Here is an 18,379-nt window from a genome sequence, read left to right as displayed (position 1 = left end):
CAAAAACCTCTTTTTGTTTTTTGAAAAACTACTCCAGCTGCCCAGAATCGATCCTTGAAGAAGACGTGTAAAACAGGAAATTTTGATTTTTTGAAAAACTACACCTACAGCAGTTTTGTAGCGCAACTTTGGTCACCCATTTCTCCCAGATCATAATGTATTTGAGGAAACGGAAGGAGGCTTTTTTGAATCAATCCATGCTGAACAAAAACCTCTCTTGTTTTTTTGAAACATCGTTCCTACCGCCCAAGATAAGTCTTTGAAAAACAGATGTCAAACAGGAGATGAAAAACTGCACCTACAGCAGTTTCGTAGCGCAACTTTGGTCACCCTTTTCTCCCGGCTCATAATCAATTTGAAGAAAGTGGAAGATTTTTTTTCACTTTAGTATCTTAGGAATGAAAACCTCTTTCACTTTTCAGAGAGTAGTTTTCCACTGCTCAGAAACTCTTCTAGAAGTTGACTGGTAGAAACTAGGAGACAAAGTTCCTCTTTTCTAGAGTTTCTTTTTTATTCTTGTCTTCGACCTTCTACTACTTGTTTTTCCCTTGCTGGATGTTTAAACCTTGTAAATACTCCCTTTCAGAAATATTTCTTCACAAATATTTGCTTTTTGTCTCTCAAAATTGGTCCATCAAGTCATAATATGCAGCTACAGCAGTTTCGTCGCGCGCTACGAAACTGCTGTGTAATTCTAAAAACACAGCTTGAGAACAAAAATTCAACTCTTGATCTTTCCTTTGCTTTAAATGGCCTTTCCATATGTCCTAAAGTTGTTCAAAACTGAATGCAATGGCATCATTCTTCAAGGAAAAAATTCAAAAAGGTAAATCATCAAAATTTAAGGACTTAACCTTACTTGCTGCATGATTTTCCTTAGTTAAGGAAACCTTTCCCACTGTATCTTGCTTCCTTTATTGCAGGTGAAGTATTGAGCATGAAAACTGACCACAGAGCCTCCATTTTCTTTACATGAGCTTCCTTGGTTGCATGTTTTCCTTGAGATTTTTCTTAGTTTGGCAATTTCAAAATTTTCCAAATTCAACTTTCTCTTCAACTCTTCAAAACTACATTCCTCTTGTTGAGAGATGACTGCCTTACCTCTGTCATTTTTATACAGCTGTGATGATGTTTCCTTAGCCCTAGGGCTAAGTCCTGTTTCAGCTCTTATGATATCTCCCTTTCTTTGGACATTTTCTCCTTTGAAATCACTTTAGATAAATCAACGTGGAAGAAAATACCTTGCTTAATTGAGGAGCTTCCTCGCTTGAATTTGATGAAGATTTCTAATCTCTGATCACCATGGGCTTGTTTGCTCAAACTAAGAATTGTATCAAATGTACATTGCATGAACATGACCAAGATCAACATGAGTATGTCTAGGATCAATTAACTTTTACCTTACCCTTTTCCTTTGAGAATTTTCAGTGATAACACAACGTAGGAAAAACCACTAGTTCATGATCAAATTGAGCACAGTATGAACAAGATGTTCTCGTTGGGTTGGTACAATCGCAAGCATAGTGTCCTGGTCCTCTACAATTGTAGCAAATCAACTGTCCCCGGCCCCCACCTAGTCCCATGCCTCCTCGTCCTCAACCTCGCCCCTGAAATCCAACACGTGCCATCCCTACGGCTAGGTCGAGGCCTCACGTCTCTATCTACATTCTATAGGTTGGGGTATACTCCATCATCAACTCGTAGCTATGACAAAATATGCTCGTCGTGGCCCACCAACCTACAGAAATTACAAAACATCTGCTACGGAGTCTGGGTAAACTTCTAAAATAGATGACAATTTGCCATCATGTGTTTTCCTCCTATCTGACAGATCGCGCACCATAGCGTGGGTATCGTACTCAGCCCTACCTATGCTTCTGTTCTCAATGGCATCGGTCCCCCTCCTACCATGTAGTTTGCAAATACTGAAAAGTGATCCTTGTCGTGGCCCTGGCCTTTGCATTTTATGCACCACACTTCCTCCCGCGCCTCTGGCTGCGGTGCCCTATCCTACTTCAAGCACTACATTTGCAGGTAAAGATTCTGTAGCTACAGATGGATTTGTTGAACTCTTAGCCCCAGATCCTGTATCGATGTTTCATGCAACCTGATCTCCATTTCCAACGCTTCGGCTTGGGTTGAAAGCTTCTGCTGTGACAGCGCCATCCTCGGGTGCGGTGTCAAGGGTGCCACAAACCACACATGGTGTTGCACATCTGTTAACGTCATATTAGCCTCGCGGATCGTACTCTTCAGCTGCTGGTACAAATCCCATGGGGTATCACCTGGAAGCATCGCGATCTCTTTAAATCCAATGATTGACTACGTTTATGATTTTGGCCAACTAAATTCTCTATTCAGCACATTCTGGATCTTCTCTATTACTGCATGTGGGTGATCATTTGAGTGCTTGATATACCATGTCAACGCGCGATCCTGCAGCACGCTCACCAATGTGGCCTTCTTAATGTTGTCATCCGTGACCCCTTGTGCTTCCCATACTGCTCTTACCACAAACCAGAACTAATCCGGATCCTCATTTCCTACTCCTCTGAATACAGGTAGCTTGATCGCACTCGCCATGCTGAACTGTGGGGGTGGTGGAGGTGGAGTGGGTGGAGATGGAGGTGAAGCGGGTGAAGCGGGTGGTGGTGTAAGTGGAGGTGGTAACAATGGAATGTGCTACCTTATCAAACTGACTACACTTCTCAGAGAGACCCAAGCTAGCTCTTCCTCACTCTCTCGCGCAGGTGAAATCAAGGGACTATTTCCTAATTCCCTGCTACCTTTGTAGATTCTTCTACTCCACATTGTTCCAAACATTAATGTATTCGCATCACCCATTTTTCACATAACAGCATCTTAATCCAAGTATTCAGGGATTTAATGTACCTACCTCGTGATCCCTTGAGAAAACATTGCTCTGCTTCGTTGTAGCTCACGGTCGTGTCTATCGAAAACTCAGTGATAAATCCTCCTATTATCCAGTCGAGCCAATGGTCCACAGCTCGCGTAATCTTATATTTTGATGTTTCTAGTCTGTGTGTTACTTCGAAGTCCACACTATTGGTTGATCAAGCTTGTACCTTCCCTGGCTATTGGCTAACCTCACAATCCACTCATACAGTTCAAAAGAGAAAGATGCGAAGAAGATCTCGTGGATTTCCATATATACGTAGCAATCCAGCCACCTCTTCTCAGATATCTGCAGAGTTCTAATTTTCTTGTGTTACGAACTAGTGAAGCTTCTTATCCAACCACTCTTCAATTTCCTCCTTTGTAGGGCTCCAATGGCATGACATCAAACATGCCTTAGGTAGATCTCAGTCCCGGAAACAGTACCATTTGTTAGCTACTTAGGGTCTGACCCAGGTTCAGCAGTGAGTTTAGCCAAGCAAATCCCGGTACTACCGGCCCTTTCAGCAACAGTCTGTGATGCGCAAACTGAGGTCTCACTTGAGGTAGCATAGGAGGGTGCTGGAACTAGGTTTCCACACCCTAGGGATGTCTGGATGAAGTCTTTAAGGTTCGCGAACTGATCCTGCACGCTTGCACTACTCCACGCAGTCGTCTGTCCTTCGCGACTTGTGCAACTACTTCTACGTAGATCTGTAAGAGGGGCAAAGGGGTGATGTTTAGATCCTTTATCCTTACTGTGCATTTATTATAGATATTGACTTAATTATGTGGGCCCAATAATCTTATTAATCATTCAACATTTATCACCAGTGCTCGCAATCATACACTGTAAAGAGATGCATAAATATCACAGAAACAATAACACATAGTATTCCAGAATCAACTTATCTTTTATTAATCTTCTGTTTCAGTACAATCCCAAATCTGCCCTATGCACTCAGCTGCAAGGGTCCACACACATAGATGCGGACTCTACCAAGCCTCTGCACACACAATTGCAGAGCCTCTTACTACTACTACGACCCAAGACTCGGACTTACAAAACTCAGAGAGAATTCTTCATTCCAAAAAATATATGACTTAATACTAAAAACTAACTTTCCCTTTAGATCTTCACACTATTTATACAATCCCATGGTCTGTGGACCATGGGTAGACCGACACACTCTACATTAAATTACATTATCTTAGGGCGAACAACCCTAGACTATCGTGCTCCACGCCCACATTTTACGGGGTCTTTACATTACATTGACCAAAACTCAGGCTTTAAGCCCAAAAACATGTTATGGGGGGATCCACTGCCCAACACTTACCATGGACGATGAATTGGATTATAAAAGCTAACTAAGCTGGAATTCGAGGGGTATAGTTTTCATGAGAGAAAACAACAAGGTTGGAATTTGATGGATCCACACATCCGATAGTTGAAAATAAAGCCCTCTTTTGGGTAGGGAAGTTTTGCATCACCTTAAGAGTTGACATAGTCGATGGAGACTGAGCCAATTCTTGAACTACGTTATAATTTGAGCGGTTCTTGCATGAGGGTTGAAAGTTGACTTATGAATAACTCCCTTTGGAGGTTTAATAGTCAATTTAGTAGGAATCGACGATGGAGTGGGATATAAAAACGATGGCACTGAATTGGCAGATTGATCAATAGCTTGGTCTTTTGGTAGTTCCACATTACCATAATCCTTGTTCCAAGTAGCTACCAAAACATTAGATCTCGATGTTGAAGAGGAAAGCATCAAAATCGTGTTAGAGTAAGATGTGTCCCAAACAACCATATGAGTCTCTCGATTAGAAAACGGGTCGGTCAACACTGCAAGAGAAGTGGATGAATTAAGAAATTGATTCACTTCAGCATGGTGAGGACAATCACATGTAAAGTGTTCATCATTGCAAATTAAACAAGGATATCGAGGCTTCTGTTTCTCATTAGAAGATTGATCTTTTTATTTATCTCATGGAGAGGGATCTTTCTTTTTCTTACCTTTTCCTTTCTTCTTGATTCTAGGTTGTTGTTGAGACTTTCCTTTATCAGATGAAATGACATTTATCTCGGAAGAAGTCATAGGAGGGTGGGATTGAGGCTTTTGAGCATACGCAGGTGGAGCAATACCATATGGTTTACTCACCATATGCTGGTAGAACCAATAATTTCATCAACAACATGAGATTCTTGAGGAGGAACAATATTCGAAGGTCTCAAAGCATTTAGCATCTTATCGTAGAGCGTGTCGAATAGGGTATAAACCAAATCCAAATATTGTGCATGAGCAATTACTTTCTCTTCAGTCATGACTACATCTTTGGCCACATCTTCTATTATGGGTGCCAACAGATATTTGGAAAACCATTTCGTGAGAAATTAATTGGGAACATAAGTTTTGACTAACTGGAAAAAATGCCTCCACTCATGAATGTGATCCGAAATGTGAGTGTAATCAGATTATTTGAAGTTGGTTAAAAATTTTGTTCCAGTTTTGTATCTAATGGGAAACTAGAAATCTGTGAGGAAGGTTGTGGTTAAGGTACTGAAATAATGAAATGAAGCTCTTGGTAACTCAATATACCATTAAACAATGGTACCCATGAGCATTCTTTGGAAAAGACGAAGTCGAATAAAATCATCATTAAGGGAGTTTGATGAACACCACAGATGATACATCATGGCATGTGTCAACGAGTCTTCTCCTTGATTCCCATTAAATTTAGGGATATCAAAAGGTAATTTAGTAGGAATAATCAACCACCAAGGCAAATGAGGAATGGGGCCATTAGTGAGCCGAGTCAAATTTGGAAACTTGAGAGTGGCCACAAAGGTAATTTCTGATTAAAGTCTGGAGGAGGATAACATGGATATGAAGGAATAGCCTAGGAAACATGAAATTCCATTCCTGAATAAGGAGGGTTCCGGTAATAAAGAACCTGGTTACCAAAATAAGGAGGATTCTGATATCCAGAATACAAGTGACCTTGTTTACCTGCCCCAGGATAACCATGAATTTACTAGACTTGAGAAGGCACTTAAGGGATACCCTGATAAGGTATATACTTTTGCTCGATGGGGATTTGCACCATCCCATGATAAAGAGGGTTTGAGTGATGTTTTTCCATACCGTACATAGTCTTCCCTATTAGAATTTGAGGAATACCTTGTGAAATCAATTGAGATTGTAAAGAAACTTGTAAATGCTAAGTAAGTGGAACCTGAGAGGTACCAGATACTGAAGGAACAAGTTGTGTTGGGATGGAGTCCCTGGGGTCAATTGTTGTAATAGATTTTGTTAAAGAATGTAAAGTCTCTGTGAAATGTGGAAGTGAAGCGCAAAGCTAAGAGTCAAATGGGCATTAATCCCTTGTATGGGTAGGTGATAGGATGGTTTTGAGACTCACCCATGGTCCACGGGCCATGGTATTGTAATGAAAAGGATATATATGGTTGATTCATAGCGAGTCTAAGGAAGTAAATTTTTGTGAAGAACCATTGTAAGGGTGAGGTGCTAAGGCAGGAAAGTTCTCTTTCCTTTACTTAGGCGAAAGGGGAAGGCTCCTGCAACTAAGTGCGTGGAGACCTTGGTAAGTCCGCAACTAAGTGCGCAGGTCCCTGCAGCTGGGTGCACAGGGATAAGAAGTCTATATCTGAACGATTATACTTAATAAAGGTCATTTTGAGTCGAATATATGCATTTGTGCCTTGTTTATTGTTTCAGTTAAGTTTTTATATCTCTGTGATCTGTTATGACTTATGTGAATTAATTCTTTCTTATTATGCAAAAGTAGTGGATATGTATCTTTTATGCATGTTAATAACAATTTAAGACCTTCGCAAAGAGTTGGAAGTTGTTGGAATAGATTTACAGTAGTTGATCAATTAGAAGAGTTAGGGATGCACAAAGGTAGATCTGAATCTTAAGATCCTTTGGAAGACCATCACATAGGCCTCTAGATGCAGAAACCTAGTTCTAGCATCCCCCAATACTACTTTAGGTGAGACTGCAACCTGCGCTATGTAGGTTGTTGCTGAAAGGGCCAACAATTATGGTTTTGTTGGATGCCACGAATAACTTCAAACCTAGGTCAGACCCCCTTAAGCCAACAGGTTGAGATGCGATCGCAGCCTGTACAGGTTGAGTTACATGAATTTGAGCTAGTTGAGGTACAGATTGAGGAATAGGAACTTGAGATGATGGCACAAGTTGGGAAACAAACAATGAACCGAACATCGAACCAAGTTGAATGGGAAAAGTAGGCTTCCAAACACTAGCATCCATCCCATGATAAGGAGGACTATAATAAGGTTTGTTACCAATTTGAGGTATACCAACAATAGGTTGCCCTCCTACCGAAGGAGGAGGGGATGATGGAGGCAATTGACCCCCTTGTAGAGGGTACCCAACATAAGGATGGTTAGGTTGTTGAAGAAGACCTTTCCCACTAACATAAGTGTCGTCCTGTTGTTCAACTTTCGGTGTCGGAGGAGCAGAAGGAGAAGGTTGAGCAATACTTATAAGAGTTGTGCTAGATGGAATTCTTAAAGTGGATGACATGGGGGATGTCCATAAACTAGAAGATGCACTAGAGAAGGTACCAGATAAGGAATGATAACCCGGTGGGGTGAACGGGCCACCATACAGATGTGCGTCTAGTTTTGTTGAAAACATAGATGTGGAAGTGACATTTTAAGACTCAACCATAATGGTAGATGCAGCTTGGGAAGCCATATCGATTCTAGTCATGGTCAATAATCCCAATGTGGATTTCTACGTGAAATTCACGAGTAAGCCAAAAGAACCAGTTAAAGGAGTTGTTCAGGAGGTGGAGGAGGAAGAAGAGGATGGGTTGGATAAAGGAAAAGTCTCTCCAAATGAGTAGAAGGATGAGGCTCTTCTTGTGGGATCTCCTCGATACTCACAAGTTTAGGTGGAAGAGGTTCACCATCGAGGCCAAGATATATAGTAGGCAGATCCGACTGAGACAACAAAAGAGAGGATGGAATACCTAAAGTAATAGGAAAATATGACTGAGGTTCCTCAGGTTCAATGACCTCAGGAAATAAATTTTTAGACTCAAGAAGGGCAGATTGTATAACCTCAGGGAACAAATTTTCAAGCAATTCAGTATTGGTTGTGTCAGTTTCACGAAGAAAAGTATATGTAATATTGGGTTTGATACTCAAGGGGACATATTATTATGGTTGATTGGATTCAAGAGAAGGGCAAGAAGTAGTTCCCTAGTTTCCCGATTTGGTATTTTGTGTTCTTTTATGCTTCTAACGATGGCTAGGAGTAGCCTCTGGTGGAAGAGGAGGCTTATTTTTCATTCTACACTAAGGAAGGAGTGGGGGATCTTGTTGTTCAATGTTGGATAGTAAATTTTATTAACACAAAAGAAAATAAATAAAAAGGAGGGTAAAATAAGCATAAAGGATTACGAAGAAACCGTGAATTTCAATATACACCTTGGTGAACCAAGGACTTAACGTACGACAATCAAACTCCCTGAATGTTGTGTTCGATGTATCACAGTTTACAAGGCAAAAGACTCAGTTATCTATGGATGGATAGCAACCTATTAGGGACTCTCAAAATATACGTGAAGGTATGTGGGAGTGCAGTCCGGAGTAGTGTTATCTAATGTGTAATTGTTTTATGAGAGCATTCCCATATACTTTGTGTGTGTGGAGCGCCACCAATATACCTGAAGGTCTGTGGAGTATGATATTATATACTCACATACGTGGAACGAGATTTCACCCCAAGGGTGCAACAGTGGAAAGCAACAACAACTCCTACATTTAGAGATGTCAAAACATGTCTCGAGCCTAGACCTCTATGTTTTTTCGTTAATTTTACAAATGCTCCTTAGGTTGATTCAGTAAATTTTAAGTTGATCTTGAATTCAATTTCAGTTTTATGGCTCACCATAAATTCACCTGAATTCCGTAAAATGCAAATCTAGCATGAGTACATGGAATCTTTTTCTTCAATGAAAGTATAGCTAAAGAAGGGAAGAGACAAACAATATGCAACATAGAAAATACAACAAACAAGATGCTCGATGCAATTCCCTTTTTATGCAACTGTTCCTAAATCAGTATAGATGAAAAAGTTGTAAATGTCAATGCAAGACTTTTTCTTTTCACCACACTTAATTTTCATAAATGAGGAAAAATAAGATGTAAATTCTAATCACTAAATCAAATGCACTTTTCAGAATCAGGACTAGAACAACAATTCATCCAAACAATCATTGATTAAACGAAACAAGCTTGCAAGGGACCTAATGATAAGAATAAAGAAGAATTGAAACCAATTCTTACCAAAGGAAATCAAACATAAATGCAAACCAAATGGAGGCTTCAAAGAGACCACAAGACACTCAAGAATTAGGGAAGGTCAGCTGGAAGTAAGCTGATCAAATCAACACTTTGAAAACAAGGCAAAATTTGTGCAAAAATAGGGATCAACGTAGGTGTAGAAGAGGCACCAATTCTCTGCAATGCAGGCACATAGAAGGTCTAAATGAGGTGCAAGACATTCAAATAGAAGGCCTAGGTGAGGTGCAATGATCTGTCAGCAAACCATAAGGTTTGTTGGTCTTGGGAAAGAGGATTCTGACACAAAAATTGCAAATAATACTCAACGCAAGCACTTCCTAGGTCTGTTCTTGGCTGGTTAAAGTAGCAAAGGTCTATGATAGATGTAAATAAAACACAATGGACAAAGAAACCACAAGGGAATGCATCGTTCCCTGACGGATTTTCCAATTTGTTATGTGGGATTTACAATTGTGGACATAAATATCTCCCCTAGGTTTGGTGCTAACCTAGAACAACATAAGAACAAAGGACCCAATGTTTTCCTTACAGAAAGTAAATGAGCAAAAGAAACCTACTTGGAATCTGTCTTATGCTTTGTTTCGTATTTAGCTTGAATGCTCCAATCCTGGCTCCAATTGCAAAAATTAGAACCCACACAACAAGACAACACAAGCCAAGAAACTATGAGATCTATGTAGTATCATCTATCTACTTCATTAATAGATCAACATGGTATTGAAATATATGAAATAACGACATCACATATAGGAAAACAAAATAACTCTTTGTATTGATATAAATGGAATGAGTTACAACCATAAATAGGTGTTTATATTGTAGAAGATCTCCTCCAATTTGTTGACTTATCCTTCCTTTGTCATAAAGTGTACCTCCAATCACCCTAAATGAATGAAAGGATAACTCTCATGACAACAACATAAGGGTAGAATCACTCTCCAAAAACTAACCCCTTGCATATGGAAGGTTGTAAATATATAGAGGAGTGAGGTAAGTTGGGATTTCTTATCCTTTTACCAATCTTGGGATTGAGATCCACTCTTGATGGGAGTATTATATCTAAGGATAAGTGATGGAAACTCCAAGGTAGGATAGGATCAAATTCGAAAGTTTTATTTGAGGTAAATGGTTACAACATATCCTAGAAGCCTATGGAAATAGAGCCTTTGGGATTCTCTCTTTTTACTAAATTTCTAGAACCAACATAGGTGCAAGGAGAGCAACCTGTAGGTGATCAATGTAGGCCACATTGGAGCAACATGTAAGTGAACATTGTCCAGCAAGAGGTGAGGGTGAGTTGGTCCTAAAATTGGCTCAGATGATGCAGTTAAGGGCAAAAATTGTGGGGAATGAGATATTCATGCATAGGGCTTTGTGCAATGATTATGTAAACGAAGAATAAGATGTTGATTGATCCCATTAGGAGGCTGATTAATCGGGTGCGACAAAATAGCCTATAACAACCAACTTCAAAAATTAATAAAAGATATAATTTTGCATAAAAAAAATGACTTTTTAACATGCATAAATTAGTTCTCTTTGTGTAGATCATGCTCATATATATATATATATATATATATATATATATATATATATATATATATATATATATATATATATATATATATATATAATATATATATATATATATACATATATATATATATATATATATATATATATATATATATATATATACACATATATATACATATATATATATATATACATATATATATATATACATATATATATATATACATATACATATATATATATATATATATATATATATATATATATATATATATATATATATATATATATATATATATATATATATATATATATATATATATGAAATTACACATTTTAAACTAAGTTATTCTACCTAAACACACATATACCTCTAAAGATGTGCAAAAATTTGCAAGGACAAGCATTTCGCTTAATGGAAAATGGATAGATTATACGACACTAAATCTTTTCCAAAAAATATCACTAGGACAACAACATAATTCTCCACAAATTGTCTTTTTACTCTAAATCAAAATTCGCAATGGTTATATGAATTTTGAAGGCTTCAATTCAATAAAATAGTAAAATTTTGAATTTTCATCACTACATGTGGCCCAAAAGTGTAACCCATATTCATGCATTCACCCATATGTTAGTTGTTGGAAATTTTTCATCGTGCCACGAGACTTATGTAAAGGCATGCTTTTAAAGGTTAAGGCCAAAGGACAAACTTTAGCTATGCAAATGCATTTGTTCCACTAGTTTTAAACTTGGTAAGATTTTTGCAAACGTGACAATTTATAAATTAAATGTAGTTCTTCATGCTTTTGATTCATATGTTATGTTTCCTTAAACATATTTTTAAGTGCACAAATTTTATTAAAAAAAATCTAAGTATATCATTGTATTATGTCATGGTTGTTTCTACAATGTAAGTTTTTGCATTGTCTTATCCTTCTATCAAGTTTCCAAATCTTATAATTGGTTGAACAAATTATAAAATAATTTTGTTTTTTCATATAAAATTTCAAAACAGAAATCATAATATAAAAATAGGGACATCAAAAAATATTACATCAATTATTGTAAAAGTTGATATATAAATATAACAAAATTAAAAATCATAATATAAATGTAAGGACATCAAAAAAATTGTTACATCAATTATTGTAAGAATTGATATATAAACTATATAACCTTCGATATTCTATTAAATTCCATATCTTTAATGTATTTTATATTTTACATGGAATAAGCGCTAAGGAGAAAAAGATTAAAGAAATAATTCCAAAGTTTATATGGAAGTATTAAAGTAACCTACGTGTATTAAACTGTTAAGAGGTACCAAACTATGTATCATGAGTATCAATTAACACACAACCATCAATAAAAAATATACATCATTATATTGAACATCTTTTAATTATCAATTATGAACTCTATTTGATAGTTGCCATTCATATTCTTTATCATAGAATTCTTTACCATGGAGTGCAATGTTACAATGAAAAATAATACATATATATATTAATTAAATAAATAAATGCATATTGTAGTGTGTAACTCTCAAATGCCAATAGAATAGATAACTCTATGTGATGGTTACGTTAATATTCTTCTCATAAAACCCAATGCAACTCTTAAAAAACCGAAACCCAATGCAACTCGATAAATATTTTATCACGTTGACCTTTTGATAAATACATAGACGGAAATGGTATCCTTTATATAATACAAAACTTGAACAAAGAGAAAACAAAACTCTATATGCCTTTCCGTCTACTCCATGTTGACATGACATTTTAAATGGATTAATTTGTTTAATAACAAAATATTTAATTTATTGTTTATCATGCTAAAAGTAGAATGTGTCAACTGAAGGTCACGATTATATCAATTATTTTACTAATTATTTTGTATTATTTTGACTATATTTATTTATTTGTTATTAGGTAAATAATTTTTTTGTTTTATAATTATTAAAAAATTAATTTTTATTATTTTATTAATGAAAATAATAAGTGTTTTATTGGAAAATACCTGAATTAAAAAATAAGAAAAAACATAATAGAAATATCCAAAATAGAAATGTTAGAATTAAAAATATAATTTAGAAAAAGAAATCAATTATTTTTTCTCATTGAAACTATAATATATATATATATATATATATATATATATATATATATATATATATAATTGATACCTAATTTATAATTATTATTATTATTAAAAAGATTTAAATTTTATTTTATTTTTATGGTAAATGTTTCAATTCTTATTTATAGTATTTAGAAATAAATAATGTTTTTTTTAATTATTTTTAACCTAACATTTATTTATAATATTTAATCATATAAATTTAATTATTTATTATTTATTTTCTAATAATTATAATCAAAATATTATTTAGTGATATAATTATATTGTTATTTTTAATAATAATAAAAATTTTAAATTAAATATATTATTCAGTTTTCAATGTTCATTTTATAGCCCAATATTATCAAAGTCAAACTTTGCTCATCTCTCTCAAACTAAAAATTTTAAAAAATCTAAAAATTAAAAAATTAAATAACTATACGAAATATTTAAATAATGTTAATTCATCAAAAAAATTGTACTTAAAAAAATTAGATCTCTCAACTTATATTAGATCCGTATTTAAAATAAATCTATACTCAAATTCAAGCTTTTGTGATCCATATCTTTATGATGATGATGATGGTTAACGTCCACACCAAACTTTGGTCTATCGGACCTAAAGAAACGAATTATTTAGTTTGATTTAAGAATTTATTTCTATGTTCAAAAAGCTTCGAGAGAAGCCTCCCGAGCTCACTGTAATTTTGACAATGTAAAAAGCTAGGAAGGTCAGTGTTGCAACAAAGATTTTGACACTGAAATTTAATGGGAAGAAATCACATTGAAGATTTTGAACCAACCAGTGTGGTTCATCTTCAGGATAAGATGAAGAAACAATCTAAGAAGAAGGTTAAATAGGAAGATAGGCCATCCTAACGGCTAGAAGAAAATGGCTATGTTTGACTAGGGTAGGAAAAAGGAAATAATTTAAATTGTTTAAATGATATTTTTATTTATTTATTTATCTAAACAACTGTATTTGACTAGGGAAATATTTTATATTGTTTAAATATTTACTTATTTAGTTATCTATTTATTTATTTTTTAATTTATTTATTTTTTCTAACTTTGGATCTGACTTGGAAAAAATGTATTATAACAAAATTTTTAATTGGGGAATAATATCTACGATAAAGTAGGAATAAAATAATTCATTATAGATAAACAATAATAATAACAATAATAAAATAATAATATTAATAAATAAATGAGGTATTCTTTTCTAAAATTAGTAAATATGATGAAAAATACATTAAAAATGACGAATGAAAAAAGGATAAGTAAACAAAACAAACAATAAACAGGACAAAAAGCGCAGACAATGACGGAGAAAAACTAAGAAGAAACCGCTAGAACCAACAGCTACTAATTTTCGAACTGTCATCCCTCCCTATTAATATTATTGGAAGACCTGTCAATTTCAATGGCTTCCCTATATTTAGGGTGATAAAAATGAGAATCTTAGCAATGGCTTCCCTAAAATTAAGATAATAAAAATGAGAATCTTAACGATAACCCTAACCTCCTCGATGCATATATGCTCTTTATCTTATCTAGTACACCAAAAACATGCATTCACAATTCCCCCTCGGCAACTAGATCTACCAGGTGAATGTTTCCTTGTTTCCTCCTTTACTTCTATGTGTAATGAAACAAAAGGCACCTCCGAAGCTTTTAATGATTTTTGTCTTAAAGCCAATTTTGAATCCTTGGATGATATTGTTAATGTTTAACAATGTGACCTGCACTTATTGTAATGCTTGATCTTGAAGAATTGATTTATTGTCCTTAAATTATCTATTTAGTACACCAAAAACATGCATTCACAATTCCCCCTCGTTTAACAATGTGACCTGCACTTATTGAAATGTTTGATCTTGAAGAATTGATTTATTGTCCTTAAATTATCTATTTAGTACACCAAAAACATGCATTCACAATTCCCCCCTCGGCAACCAGATCTACCCGGTGAATGTTTCCTCCCTAACAAAAGCCACCTCCGAAGCTTTTAATGATTTTTGTTTTAAAGCCAATTTCGAATCCTTGGATCATATTGTTAATGTTTCACAATGTGACCTGCGCTTATTGAAATTCTTGATCTTGAAGTATTGATTTATTGTCCTCATCTTTCAAATTCTTCATCCTATCCTCACTGTCCTCTTCCTTCAGGCTATAATTGTGTCACTCCAGAATTGGGTATTTGAAGCTTTTAATAACTTAAAATTCTCATAAATCAAACAACTAAATATGTACTTATACCAAGGATGAATAAAACTTCCATAATTTCGGGATGGGAAACCTAAAATTCTAATTTGACAAGTTATTTTTGTTGGTGGGTGGGTAGAGGGTTGGAATTTCAAAATAGACAAACCTCTTTATCAGTATTCACAGTTTCAACAAAAATATTTAATGGTTTTGTAAATTTTTACTTGTATTTGATAAGCAAATTATCCATGACGAGTAATTTGCCTATCAAATTCCATCTTTAAGTGGATATATTATATTTAAATTGAGTGAATATATTATATTTAAATTAGAAAGACTAATTTTATTAACTTTTCAAAAGAAAACCCGGCCTCAATTCGGATTGCAGGCTGCAACTCGCCTGCATGAAGCTATTATATTTAAATTAGAAAGAGTAATTTTATTAACTTTTCAAATTAAAATGAAGTATTCTTTTGAAAATGAAAAATAGTTTTACATTTTACACATAACACTTATTATTATGTAAAGTTGTACAACCCTTAAATCTATACAAAGAATTTTATTTATAGATCACACTTGAATGAGTACATATAGATAGTATTCACCAATATTATCATTCATATAGAAATTATATATATATATATATATATATAATTATTTATTTGTATTCCATATATAAATTATATAGAGGAAATTTAATTAAACCATTTACTTATAATCTATAGAGGAATTATATTTAGGAAATTCAATATGATCATTTACTCTTCAATCTCATAAGCATAATTTCTTAAGTACAATGGAATTATTTTACAATGACACTGTTTGTTCCTAAAAGCTAATTGGTCCAATGATTCATAGTATTATATTTAGTAGTCTATCTTCTCTGTTTTAGCCATTTTTCAAGTCCCAAATCTAGCAGGAGATTTTTTGGAAACACATGTTTGAGTTGTGAAATGTGGATAATCCCAATGCACATGTTTGAGTTTTGAAATCTGCACAATCCCAGTGCACATGTTTGAGTTGTGAAATATGCATAATCCCAATGCTAGAGGGTTTTTCATGACATTAAATCCACTTATGCATTCAAAACCACATTTTAAACAACATAAAATTGAGATTTCACCAAAATCTATTTGCTTGAAAAGTTAGGGTATACAATCTTATTTTATAGATATCGTTGCAATTGTGGCAGGACCTTTTCATTCATTCATTTTCAAAAAGCATGTGACATCCATAAAAAGATGTTTAGTGGCCCCAACCTGCCTATTGGGAAACCAGGTCTGATGGTTGCCGAACCACATTATATACCATCCAAAATCTCAATAATTTAAGTATGTTAAACAAAACCTTATATGACTAAATGTCTGGAAACCATCTATCACCTAGATAGTTATAGTATAGACTACTAGCCAACACATACATCAAGAAAATTAAACAAATTAGGAGTTTCCATATCCAAACTAACTACTACTCATCAGAGGACTCCATAGGAGTTGGGTCCTTAGCACTGGAGTCGGTACTTTAGACTGAGAAAGACACACGATGTGCTACTCAATGCAGCCAAGATGAACATTATGTTGTTGTATTTGGAATTGGATAAGTTGAAATTCTTTTTGAATTCCCTAAAAACCTAGATCAGATTTGACATAGCCTTTAGGAGAGGTCATGATAGCTCTGGCCACAATGTTTTTCAATAGCTAGTAGAGATAGATAGTTTGTTTATATTGGGTGATGCAGCCTCGAGTATGTCCTGAGTCGGTAACTAGGACGCGACAGCCTTTTATCTACACTTCAACGTCTTCCCACTGATTTAATTTTGCTTCCCATGTCGAGATCACTTTCTTAACCTAGGTTGGGGTACCTGTATTATAAGCTTGGGTAGCCTTGCTGATGATTTGAGCATCAGTCTTGCAGTTGCTTCTTCACAGTTGTCGTGTGGAGGAAGAACTCCTACCACCATGGTTCCCTGCGTGTCGACTACGACCCCAACCCCCATTTCCAAACGAGCTAGAATGAAGGGATGGGTGAGCCATTTTAATTATCAACCAAACAACAAAACCGCAAGTAGTTAACCAAACAAGATGGGCCACAGTCTAGAACCAGACCGTCTGTGCGCGGGTAGGGTGATTACATAAGTTTTGAGAACCTGACACACTAACATGAAATAAAAGCAAGAGAAAAAATTTGTTAGGCTCGAGCCTTTCATAGAAACCAAGGGTCGAACAGGACGGCCACCTTCGACGCTCAATATTGAATACCAGGACCCTGTGCTCAATTGAATCAATAGATGGAGAAAATCCAAGGTTAGTTTATCGCCTCAAGAGGAAGGATCCACAGACCAGCTCCCTGAGCCTAGAACCAGTGAGGTCCACACCATAGACGTAATAAATCATATGGAAAGAATTTAAGCTCTTTTTCATGCTCAGGGCCAGCAATTCAATGCTATAACCAGCACCAACGAACATACATTCCTCCAACAGAAGACTACAAACCAGAAATATACCATACATTCCCATTCGAGACAGTAGAATGCCCAAGAAAATGGATACCGGCATAGAAACAACAGACATTATATATGATGAAATCAAAAAACTTTCCCATTTTTCAAACAAAGAGTTCCATTTCTCACGAGAATAGAATTGCAAAGATTATCATTAAAATTTCAAGAGACATTAGAATACTGAGCAAGCCACAGTTGAAGAGGGGAGAAAACGAGAAGAACATGCTCGAATGTAAATACCATGAACCGGAGCGGACCAGTCACATCCTAGAGAAGAATTTCCTAACCTTCCTTGCAGACAAGAGATTGATTACCAAGAACCTACGCTTACCTCTAGGAGCTAAACCCCAACACAAGACAAATGCATGCATGGGACGTTGATCCCTACCCACCTAGAGATTAAGAACCCCACGACTCGTCTCATCGCCATTAAAACAACCCATGCACGCAGCCACCCCACATACCTGATCACGCATGTGAGGACAGGAGTCGAGCCACCTTCCAGCCTTTTCAATGATCATTTCACACATTATGAGAATCCTGAGAGGGACAATAAGTTGTCTCGCACCCGATCGGGGAAGATATCGCTGCAATTTCAATCAAAAGAAAAAAAACAACAATTTTTTAAAACATACAACAATGCAGTTTTACATAAAAGAAATATAACTTCCAAGAATCTTTTTCCATAAGAATGATATGGTTGATGATTAATGCAAGTTTGCATTATGATGTAAGTAGCCATATGC

Source organism: Pinus tabuliformis, chromosome 2_2 (assembly GCF_031772625.1).
Source record: "Pinus tabuliformis cultivar Carrire ecotype Pingquan chromosome 2_2, CPIR1, whole genome shotgun sequence".
NCBI lineage: Eukaryota > Viridiplantae > Streptophyta > Pinopsida > Pinales > Pinaceae > Pinus > Pinus tabuliformis.
Note: the sequence above shows the minus strand (reverse complement) of the source record.